Here is an 11543-nt window from a genome sequence, read left to right as displayed (position 1 = left end):
TGTAGTTTTGTTATGTTTGTTGTAGCATATGTTGGATCCCGGCACAACTGTTTTGGAGAAAGACCCGCTCCGTTTTAATTGCATAGAACGCTCTAGTTTTCACTGTTATTGTTCCGCGTTTAGCTCTTGCTCTTTAACTTGAATCTAATGCAGAGCTCGTTAGTATTATTTATTTATGTATGATTAGCTATCTGGTCCATATTGTTTTCCATCTCTGAGAGTTATTTCAAATAAGTTGATTGGTGTTGGATACGAGTAAAATGTTTCGTGCTAATAGTGATGCAAAAGGAAGCTTGTCTAGACTGTGGCATAGACTTCGGTATGTCATGTTGGATGTTATTTTTATGATATGCTTAGTATTTATTATTGAATCATGACTTGTCTTAAATATCTGAGAGTGCTTAATGTGTCATTTAAAGAATCATGTGTCGTTTTTATCATAGAAGCGTAATATGTGGTATTCTCCTTTGATGCTTTATTGGGTTGACTTGGCGCATGTTTACATCATGTTATGACTATAACCAGAAACTAAAGCCTCCATGATCATTTAGTTTTTGACTTGTGATATCACTTAATGCTTTGATTAATATTGTTTTGTCGCTATGCATGATTATGGCCATTATTGCTATCTTAGTTGGTCGCTCCCAGTCTTTTGCTAGCATTCGTCTGTACTGAGTATGAACTCTACTCGTGCATCCAACCACCATTAACCAAAGTTTTCCAATTGTGTCCGCCATATCTACCTATTAGCATTATTGCTATTCCAAGTATGTTTATCATGCTTTTATTTATCTTCCAAATTAAATTTTGGCATGAAAATTAGTTTGTAAAGCTCTCACGAACTTGATGGCACATTTACTTTATTGTACTTAATAAACCTGATCATTGTGACTATCTTATGAAGTTTATATGTTCGCAAATTGCAAGTTGGGAGTTAGCATAACCAGCTTTCATGGGGAGCGCTTTCAACATTGCACTTATTATTTAGTTGATATCATGATCTTTTGCTTATGGATGCCTATCGATGCGAAATAGAATGAAAACTTGTAAGTCCATGGAGTTTGTATATGTGTTAGAAAAACGCTGGAGCGCTAACCTAAGCCATGCATCATTCATGGTGGAAGTTTACAACATTCCATAGTGAGCATTCCGTGAAACATCTTCAATAAAAGGCTATACCCATAATAAATAAAAAGATTGTTGAGATGTTCATTGTTTGTTTATCTTGTTATTTTGGTGTGGGATCACACTTATTTGAAGGAGTACTTATATCAATCGGCAAGAGGTACCCCCGCTGCATTCTTTATGATATATGTATACTTACAATGACAAGAACTTATTTTGGATCTAAGTTGAAAAGCATGAGGTGTAGGTACTTGTATTCAAGGGGCATGAGATTTTCTACTTGTGATTTGTCAAGCATATAGCTCATAGCTTCCGCACATTAAATTTAACCATTCAAGATGCTTATGATATGGGCAATGAAAGCTCAAAGCTAATGAGTACCATACTTTTTGAAAGGTTTATAAAACTTGTTTATCTTGCTTGCTCTGCAAAGAGTCTTTCTTTTACTTTTTTGTTGAGTCCTCATCTTCTCGATTTATGCACACATTAAGAGAGCATAGTTGACATTCTTAGTGTAATGTGCATAGTCCCAAGACTTATTGATTGATTCATGATTATGCTATTGCTTGTTCTTATTTTACTTGTATCTAGTCATCCTCTGAACTTTGAAGGTGTCCTAGCATTTACGTTTTGCTACTTCATAAAGGACATGTTGAGTATCACTTTACTATATTTTATCTATGCTCATAAACAACATTTGCTTTCAATGCACTAGTATTCATGATCCTTTGTTTGAGTTACTTCTCATGTTATAATATAGTTGCTAAGTTCTATTGTTAGAATTATATCTACCATACCTATGTTCAGCTCACAATGCTTTATATGCTTGATCAAGACTGTGTTGGCTTCATGTCACCTCAAAAATTATTTTGGTATCACTTACCTACTCGAGGACGAGCAAGAGTTAAGCTTGGAGATGCTTGATACGTCTCGAACGTATCTATAATTTTTGATGCTCCATGCTTGTTTTACAAAAATTCTACTATGATTTACATACACTTTGTTACACTTTTATACATTTTCTGGCACTAACCTATTGACAAGATGTCACAGTGTCAGTTCCCTGTTTGCTGCTGTTTTTGGTTTCAAAAAAGTTGTACAGGAAACATTCTCGGAATTGGACGGGACAAAAGCCGAAGTCAATATTTCTCCGTATCAAAAGACAGAGACTGAAGGGGGACGAAGAGGCACCACAGGGCAGCCAGGCCACCCCATGCCGCTGCCTAGGGCGGGCCCATGCCGAGGGGTGGTGTGGCCCCCCCTAGGCGGCCACCGACCTCGCCCTTCCGCCTATTTATTCACGATCTCGGAAAGCCTAAGCACCCGAGTCTCCATCCACTAAAATTTCCATCGCGGCCGCCCTCGTAGAACCCATCTCGGGAGGGTTCTGAAGTTCTTCCTGGCACCCTGCTGGAGGGGGAAATCATCGCCGGAGGCATCAACATCACCATGCCTGCCTCCGAAGTGATGCGTGAGTAGTTGATCCATGGACTATGGGTCCATAGCAGTAGCTAGATGGTTGTATTCTCCAATTTATGCCTCATGTTTAGATCTTGTGAGCTCCCTATATGATCAAGATCATCCTTATGTAATGCTACATGTTGTGTTTGTTGGGATCCGATGAATATTGAATACTATGTTGAGGTAGATTATATATTCATGTCATATGTTATTTGTGATCTTGCATGCTCTTCGTTGCTAGTAGATACTCTGGCAAAGTAGATACTTGTGACTCCAGGAGGGAGTATTTATGCTCGATAGTAGGTTCATGCCTCTAGTTTTCTAGAAGAGTGACAATAACTTCAAAGATTGTAGATGTGTTGTTGCTAAAGACAACAATGTTTTATCCACGTGTACAACCAAGGCTTTCAATTCCACCTGTTTGTTTGGCCATCATATCAATTGTTGCTTTAGTTGAAATACCTACAGACTTTGCAACTTCTGCATTCGATATTTGTGCTTCTGTTACTTTTCTCTGTGATCTCAAAAAGTGTGTCATGGTTCCAGGAGCAAGAATGTGGTTATGTGATGCTTCAACTTCATACACATCATAAAATCCATTTCTAAACCTTATCTTCATTCGGGCGGTACATCCGCATCGTGTTTCTGGCCTGCTGTAGCTGAATGTGTCATCTCTTTTATCATCCCCACGATAGCCTATAAGTTGTTATAATTATCTTAATACATCAAGATATGATAGAAATTATAAAAAATCACATAACCCATACCTTGGCGAGAGCATGTAAATGTCCATAGTTGCATCGTAGAAGAGTTCTTCATTTTGTGCCCACTACTTCTTCTAATGCTAAAACCGATAGTTTCAGCATACTTGTTATAAGAGGAATAAGCTTCATCTTCTGATAAAAATTTCATGCCAAGATTTGGTACCCTTCCATCAGAGGGATCTGCTGCAGTTTCTTGGAAATCCTGTATCAGTTAATATTGAATTTAGTCGATACACATATGTGTCATTCGAGTGCTGGACTCTGGACTAAGAATAGTCTGAGAGAAAATACATTTGCATATGGTCAACATGGATTGGCATGAGATGTTACAACCCATGTGAATTATAATTCTTTGTAGTTGGAAAGAAATGAAAGCAACACAGAAACATATGTTAGTTCTTAGTTCTAACTTGCTTGATTTATTTTGGAGACATTGTCCTGTAACTACTTTATCTGAATTTTAGGGCCTAAACATTATGCATATCACTACTGTCATCAATGGAGGGCAGTGAAACCCTCAGTTTCCAAATGCTGATCAGTACTGTCATCAATGGAGACGAAATATGCATGTTGATTTGAGATCCAAATGCCGTAGGAGTTGAGATCAAAGCAAATGACGGTAATGACTGGATTAGAAGATACACAATCGGTTCAGAAAGAAGAAACTAAAGAAGTCCACTATGATTCATCATGTGGAGTAGGGTCAGATATCTTACTGTTTGTCCGTGAGATTCATCACCAGCACGTCCATGATTACATGAAGAAGCCATCATCCAGTTGAGCTGATTGCTGCCCGTTCAATTTGAACTGTGAATTCAATTACTATTCTTTAGCCTGAGGCGAATTTTCTATTGATTGCGGCTGTGTAATTTGTGGGTTTGTTCCCGCGCGATGTGCAGTTTGTAGGTTTTTCTCGCGCGGCGTTGAGCGTGTATTCTGGAATCAGTATAAGGAAGTAGATACGGGACAGACGTGATTCTGTTTTTTCTTTCCTAGAGGTAACAATCATAGCTGGCGAAGGTGTGAGGGAGAGCCGCTCGATGCGAGCTGGGCATGCGGTCGCACGGATGGTCGCACCAAACGGGCACAGGGAAGCCTCGTCCGACGACCACGCTCATGTCTCCCAGCAGCAAGATCTTGTGTTTCTTCTTCACCTCCACCTCGCCGAAAAATCACGTCCATGTCGGTGACATACTCCTCCTCGTCCCATCCCTGCATCACGAGGCCCATCTCCGACCCCCCCCTCGGTGGTGTGCTTGCCAGGGTTCGTGGACCAAGACACAAACGACAAGTACGCCTGCGAGCTGTGGCGCGTCGGTGCACGGCTGAACGACAATGTGAGGAGGGAGCAGGTTGCCCGCAATAATGCTGTACCTACGGGCAGATTCCTACGGAATGGATCCTACGCGCAGACGTGTGATTCTCATGTTCGTGGACGACTTCTTTCCTCAGCTGCCACACTTGTTTGCCCCAATCACACAGCTCCACGTTGTGTTTGTAAGTGAGTCCGTAAGATATTTTTTGCCCGTGGGTGTAGCATTACTGGGTTGCCTGCCGTGTGAGGGAGGTGATGCAGGTGGAACGATTTCAGGTGATGCGCCGAGATGTGGAAGGTGAAGGCTGAGGACGGCCGTTTGTGCAGGTGGGACGTACGTCGTACGACAGCATGCAACAGATGGTGAAGGGGATCAACGTCAAAGCTGCTGCATGATGATAGCCTTTCCTAGTGTGTTTTAATCTGTCTTTCCCAATGATATTGTCATTAGTAATCGGATGGATTACTCCGAAGCTAAAAGTGCCACTATATGTTGTTAAAGTGCCCGCACAAGTGGGCGTTAATATAGAAACTGTGGTCGTTACACTGCGTCAGGTATCCAGATTGCCGGCACAAAAAAGTGCCGGCAAAGTCACAAAAAGTGCCGGCAAAGATTTTTCAAGGCACAAAAAAAAGTGCTGCGTTTATTCCAGTCGAGGTAGATCTTTGCCGGCATTTTTAGAAAAGTGCCGTTAATTATATTTTAAGGCACTTCCAAAAATGCCGCTAGTTAGTATTGCCGGCACTTTTGAAAGATGCCATGGAATCTTTTTGTTGGCACTTTCCGAAAATGCCATAGAATCTTTTTGCCGGCACTTTTCGAAAAATGTCACGAAATCTTTTTACTGGCACTTTTCTAGGGATGCCATTTAAACTTTTTGCCGGCACTTTTAAAGGATGCCTACAATTACTTTTTTAGGCTTTTAATTCTGGTGCCGCTGATTATTTTCTTAGGCATTTTTAAGGTTGCTATACTGCCTGCAAACATTCAAGCAATCTACAATCAAGCATACATCACACTCAAGAAGTCAAGCAATGTTTAAAACCAATATTTCCAAGCAATCTAGGTTTGAAACCAACATTTTGAAACATTCAAGGATTCACAATCCTTTTGAAACATTCAAGGATTCACAATCCTTTTGAAACATTCAAGGATTCACAATCCAGGCATCTAACTTCCATGACCAACAATGTCCATCTCCACATCATGAACCAACATGGTTTGAAACCATTAGATAAAATACACAACAAGGTTCATCTAACATGGTTCATCTAACTGGCTTCCATCTTACTTGTCTGACTTCCTCATTTGTTCCCAATTCGCTTGCTTGTTCCTCCAATGTCAGCACCCTACCATCAGATCTAGAATAAACAGACTAAACACAGAAGCAAACACTCCGTCAGCGTTGCAATAGTCCATATGAAAGTGAGAACCGACAGATTTTTAATGTTAATGGAAACAGAATATGTAGCTCTGGAAACAAAATAAATGATTCTCTGTTTCTATCTTGATTGCATTTTCACAAGACACACGCATAAACTTCGAAAAATAAATCCATGTACTGCAGCATATTTCATATATGCACGTGTTTTTATAGTGTATTTTCAGAGCATTGCTATTATATACTATCAGCCATACCTTGCATCTAGTAAGATATTGAGATGTTATAGTGTGAAATGTAAAGCACAATAACACATCATTTGTTCCAGCAGTTAGCTGACTAGAGCATTTCTCCCCATCTTAAATCCATGGATAAAAGTTGCCAAGAAGTTTACAGTTCAATTACTTGTTCCATTCAGGCAACCAGACTTCACATTTGCTAGTGCTAGCCTCGAACGGAAAAAAAGACCTACTAGTACTAGTACTAGGAGCAACCGGACCACTTCTCATGTCCAGCAATTTGGTTCCAAACACCGAACACGTTTGATAGCACACTAATTACAGAAATTAAACTGCAGGACGTGGACTAACTTAACAAAACTTTAGATCACAAGTAGCGGTGAACAACCAAGATACCAAATGACAACTGGATGCAGGACTTTATGTCAGATTAAATGTTGGTTAAATGACAGCAAAATATCTTCTCGTCCAAAATGCAGTAGCCTTGAAACACAGTTACTAGAATGCAGTTAAGCTTTTGTGAAGACGACCTGCCTGCTCTTTATGGAGGACGTTTACACGTCTAATTGCATTTTAACTTGAGAGTTTCTGAAGTTTCTCACACATCCAATACAATAGGAATTGTGTTACATACTTTTAGCACTACAAGGTAGCTTCATCCAGTAATAACAAACTTTTCCTTTAAGTAGTTTATATGAATCATGAATCCGACTAGACATAAACAAGAGATTGCACCACCAACAGGTTCTTAAAATAGGTTCTGAAAATTGATACTTTGATCTATGCTTAACATCAGATGGTTCAGAATTTACCATGACAATATTTTGGCCAGACAATAGAAACAGCAAAAAGCTATTAAAAGTTACAGTACTAACCTGTGGACATAAAGATAATATGCCGTTCCCTTAAGGAAGAGCTTCTTCACATATGCATCTTCACCATCTGCTGGTTTTGGAGCCTTTACGGCATCCTTCTCTGCGATAGCGTATGCCATTTGGACGCACCAACAGTGTCTGCGTAGGTCTTTCCCAAATTTCCCAACAGATAATTAATATTTCTATAATGAATGAAATAGATTGAATCTGAAGTTTAGCAACTAGATAAGTTAAATAGCTGGCAATTGTATAGTCAATAATGTAGCGTAGGGCTTTAGATACCAAATTTCATCTAATAACTAAATATTAAGTTCAGTTCTTGTAATTTTATTCAACTCGTATCAATTTTATCCCACTCGCAGATTCATGTGCTGCATTAGACGCAATTCTGAATTTTTGGTTGCAACACTCCATTCACCGAAGGACACCGTACCCAATGATGTATAGTAGTCTCACAGTTTGTCACAGGTTTTGGAGAGTAGTGCAAGCAAAAATAATGAACATGGAAAAGAGGTAATTCAGAGTTGCTCCTAAAAATAACAGGGACATTTCATGGTCCTCTGTTGGAGCCAATTTGGCCATGGTTGAACTAGGATAGCTTAAATACTATTACACCTTCCTGGGTCTGGTGAATAAAAGATATAGCAGTGAGTAGCAATTACAAAATTGATAGCACTACTACCCCCTCCAAACAGATCCAGCGCCAATCAATTTGAACAATAAATCATACCACTAGCTGAGTATCCAATCTGCGACTAAATGAAGCAAGGTTTTATGTGGAGGCCAACAAATGAATCAAACAGGACTCACCTTCTAGTTGACAAGCAGTATCAACGCCTGCACCAGTAGCCCCGAGGGCAGTGCGTGCGCGCTTGTATCCAGCAAGCCCCCAATCTCGTCAGCCAGAACAGCGAGGTTGTCCAGGTAGAAGGGTGCAAGAGAACAAGGAACAACGTGAGGTGGGCGACATCCTTGGTCGTCTCCCGTCCGGCGGCGGCGCAGCTCAAGGAGGAGGCGGAGGCGGAGGAGAGCGCCGCCTTCTACCGGAAGAGGAACACCTCACTGGCGGAGCTCTGTCCGGTAACAAGCCGGTCCATGCCCTTCCCACCGCCGAGTTGAGACTCCATGGAGAGGCGGCAGAACGCCTCCACGGGATCTGCAGCGAACGACGGCCACGAACTACCGCCCAAGGTGGAGGCTGAAGTGGCGGTACCAACGGCCGAGAAATAGCTTGCGCAGCGGCGCGGCGACGACCACAGCCGCAGTCCTCGAACTGGCCCCTTCGCGAGGCGACCCCATCGGCGCTACTAATCCTCCCGAGGCAACACGTCGACTCCTGGCGGAGGAGCCCTGCATCGACGCCCCCTGGGGCTGCTCCTCCGTGGTCCTTCCTCGGCTCTGCTCCGCCCAAGGAGGCGGCGGCAGTGACCCGTGGCCGGCACGCGAGACGGAGTTGCTGGTGGGGGAAACGGGGCTTGCCACGGAGACCTGCTTGTTGTTGGGGTTCTTCTCCTTGAAGTCCTTCCTGAAGCCCTCCCTGCACGAGACGCACGCCACCGCGGAATCAAAATCAGATACGAATCGCGAAACGGAGGGCTGATCTAGGGGGCGGGCGCTTACATGAAGACGAAGAAGGCGCTCGGGGGCCGCTTGGGCGTGTTGGGGTCCTTCTCGGCCTTGCTCTTCTTCACCGCTAGCCTGCACCAACAGCAAAAGCAGATCGAATCAGAAACCGACGGGAAGCGGGATAAACGGACGAGCGAAACCAGGGGAAATCGGACGAGAAGGGGGTCACTCTCACCGTCGCCGCCGGCGCGGGAGGCCACCTTCGCCTTCATCCTCGCAACCTCGAACACAACCGAAAACCCACACAGATCAGAAACAGCGAAACACAACGCAAACCACGGCGGCGGAATCAAACGACGAAGCGGATCTGGGATTCGAACGAGAACGGACGGCACCTTGAGATCGGAGCACGAGCTGGGGGGGAGGTAGGCGGCGCTCTCTCTGTCTCTCTCGTGCGGTGGCCACGGTAATTTGGGGAATGGGGAACGATAACGAAGAAAACAACCACACGGGAGAAAGAGAAATTGACTGAAACACCCCTGCATTTCCGGGTTAATTCATCAGACTTAAATCTTACAAGGATTTTTTTACAAAATGTACAGAACATTTGCGGCAGTTCTTTATACAGCCGCTAATCACGGAAACTTTAGCGGCACTTTCGATAGAAACTTTTGGCGGCACTTTTGATGCTGCCGGCATTGCTCCAACATTAGCGGCACTTCCGTCTAATCGCCGATAATTAGGTTGGTATTGGCGGCATTAATGACAATCTGCCGTGTAAACCTACTATTGGTGGCTAATTAAAAAAATGCCGGCAAGAAAGTGCCGCAAATGGCTGCACGTGGCGTAGTGTTATTTCCTCACATTTCGCCACAACACTATATTTGGTTGTTATAAATAACTAGCAAGGTGGCCCTCGCAAATTCGAGGGCATCATCTTTGACAGGTTAGCTCTCGATGTTATAAAAATTTATGGTGTTATATATAATAGAAATTTTAAAATATCCCACAAAAATTATATGAGGTAAAATATCACATTTGTGATATTATTTTTGAATTATTTAGATTTGTGAAAAATAGTTACTATGACATTTCCAATAATACCATTCACATATTCTATAATTTATGTTCTATTTTTTGGTAACTAAAAGTCCACTGAGTTGTTGAGTCAATATCAAAGGTGTAATCTTGCATTTGTGGACTTTTATCGTAACAATCCAATATATTATTATTGATACTCTTACACTTACATTATCGTTCTCTCTTATGATAGACCCCTGCATGTACATATTGTTCTTACTCTCTTTTTTGTTTCATCCATGTATGTAAGCGGATTACTTATGTATCACTGAGTTTGTTTCCAAATCAGAACTCCATTGTTGTTCACGTGATCTTTCTAAAACTAAATATTAAGGTACTTGGATCAATCTTGTCCTCATTCTATATCCTTTGTAAATGTGGAAATTTTGATAAAACAACTTAAATTCACGCAAAACACTACTAAAATAAGAATAAATTAGTAATATGAATATAACTTTTTTATTTTACCGCGTCGCACGCTCTCACCCAGAGTCTGAATCTATATAACGATAAATTTTTCTGGACCAGCTTAGAAGTGGGACACGTCTATCTTCAAATTACCATATGAATAAATTCATAAATAAATGTAGCCAAACACGGCAGTGAACTTTAATACAAAATTATATATTAAAGTATTTGTAATCATTTATAGAGCTTTTTTCTAATATGTTTCTTTGAATCATTGCAGTCTATCAAATTATATAATTTGTCTAACATGGGGTTATTCACCTTTTGGAAACAATTACACCCTTTGCTCATAATAACTAACTAAGAATGAGTTGTGATAGACCCCCCGATGGCATGTATATGTGACGAACACAAGTTTGCATGTGGTCACCATGTGTATGTGTGCTTAGGGCAATGCCAATCGTATTACCTGCAGCTGAAGCTAAAGTTATGGAGAAAGAGTTAGTATCGCTTCAAGCTAAATAATGTGGAGCAAGATTCGACCTCAATATTTATGCATATATTTTTTGTATATCGTAAATAGATGTGCCCAACTTTGTACTACCTTCATCCCAAAAAGGATGTCGCAAATGTTTCTAAATTTAAATGAATCTATGCAATATTCTGTGTAAAGATAGTTCTAAATTTAGGGACAGGGTGTTTCTGCACCCGGGTGCATATGCACCCTTTATTTGAAATGCATATTAAACATATTTTCAAATGTCAAAAAAATACAAATAAAAATGCCTCGTGTATACCTTGACACGTTACATGTTCGCAAAGTTGTTTCAGCAAAAACTCATATGTTTTGTGCCCTGTACTAAAAAGACAAATTTTTGGTGTTAAAATAGTCTATTTCTCGAGGCATTATTTGTCTTTTTCACACAGGGTACAAAAATTGTCGGTTTTACGTGAAATTTTACGTGTACACATAGAACATGTCCCTCTACATGCTAAATTTATTTCCTAATTTTTTTACTTTTTAAAATATGTTTTATACATACCGGGTGCATATGCACCCATGATCAGTTTTGGTTTTCCATAAATTTAGACAAATCTTAGAGAAGGGCTTATACTTTTTCTTCCACTTGTTTAAATATAACGAATTCATCTTCTAGGCTGCCGTGTTCGATGGTAGGACAACGGTAGCAGCTCGCACAACACGTCGCCAAGCCGGCACTCTCGTTTTGCTCCGGCGGGCATGGTTTTACTAAAAACACTGAATTCTGATTTTATTATCTTTCACGTCTTAGTCTAGAGACATTACAATATTTCCATGCCCGTGTGGT

At 41.1% G+C, this 11543-nt stretch overlaps 1 long non-coding RNA gene across 1 annotated transcript; it reads right to left on the bottom strand.

The window, feature by feature from the left end:
* Nucleotides 1-5883: 5883 nt before the first annotated feature.
* LOC124683941 lies at nt 5884-8853 on the bottom strand. Its single transcript, XR_006996864.1, has 4 exons — nt 8782-8853; nt 7972-8698; nt 7162-7309; nt 5884-6041 (listed from the first exon to the last, which is right to left on the bottom strand). It is a non-coding gene; the product is annotated as an uncharacterized LOC124683941 (long non-coding RNA).
* Nucleotides 8854-11543: the final 2690 nt, after the last annotated feature.

Source organism: Lolium rigidum, chromosome 1 (assembly GCF_022539505.1).
Source record: "Lolium rigidum isolate FL_2022 chromosome 1, APGP_CSIRO_Lrig_0.1, whole genome shotgun sequence".
NCBI lineage: Eukaryota > Viridiplantae > Streptophyta > Magnoliopsida > Poales > Poaceae > Lolium > Lolium rigidum.
Note: the sequence above shows the minus strand (reverse complement) of the source record. Positions and strands in the feature narration are given on the sequence as shown.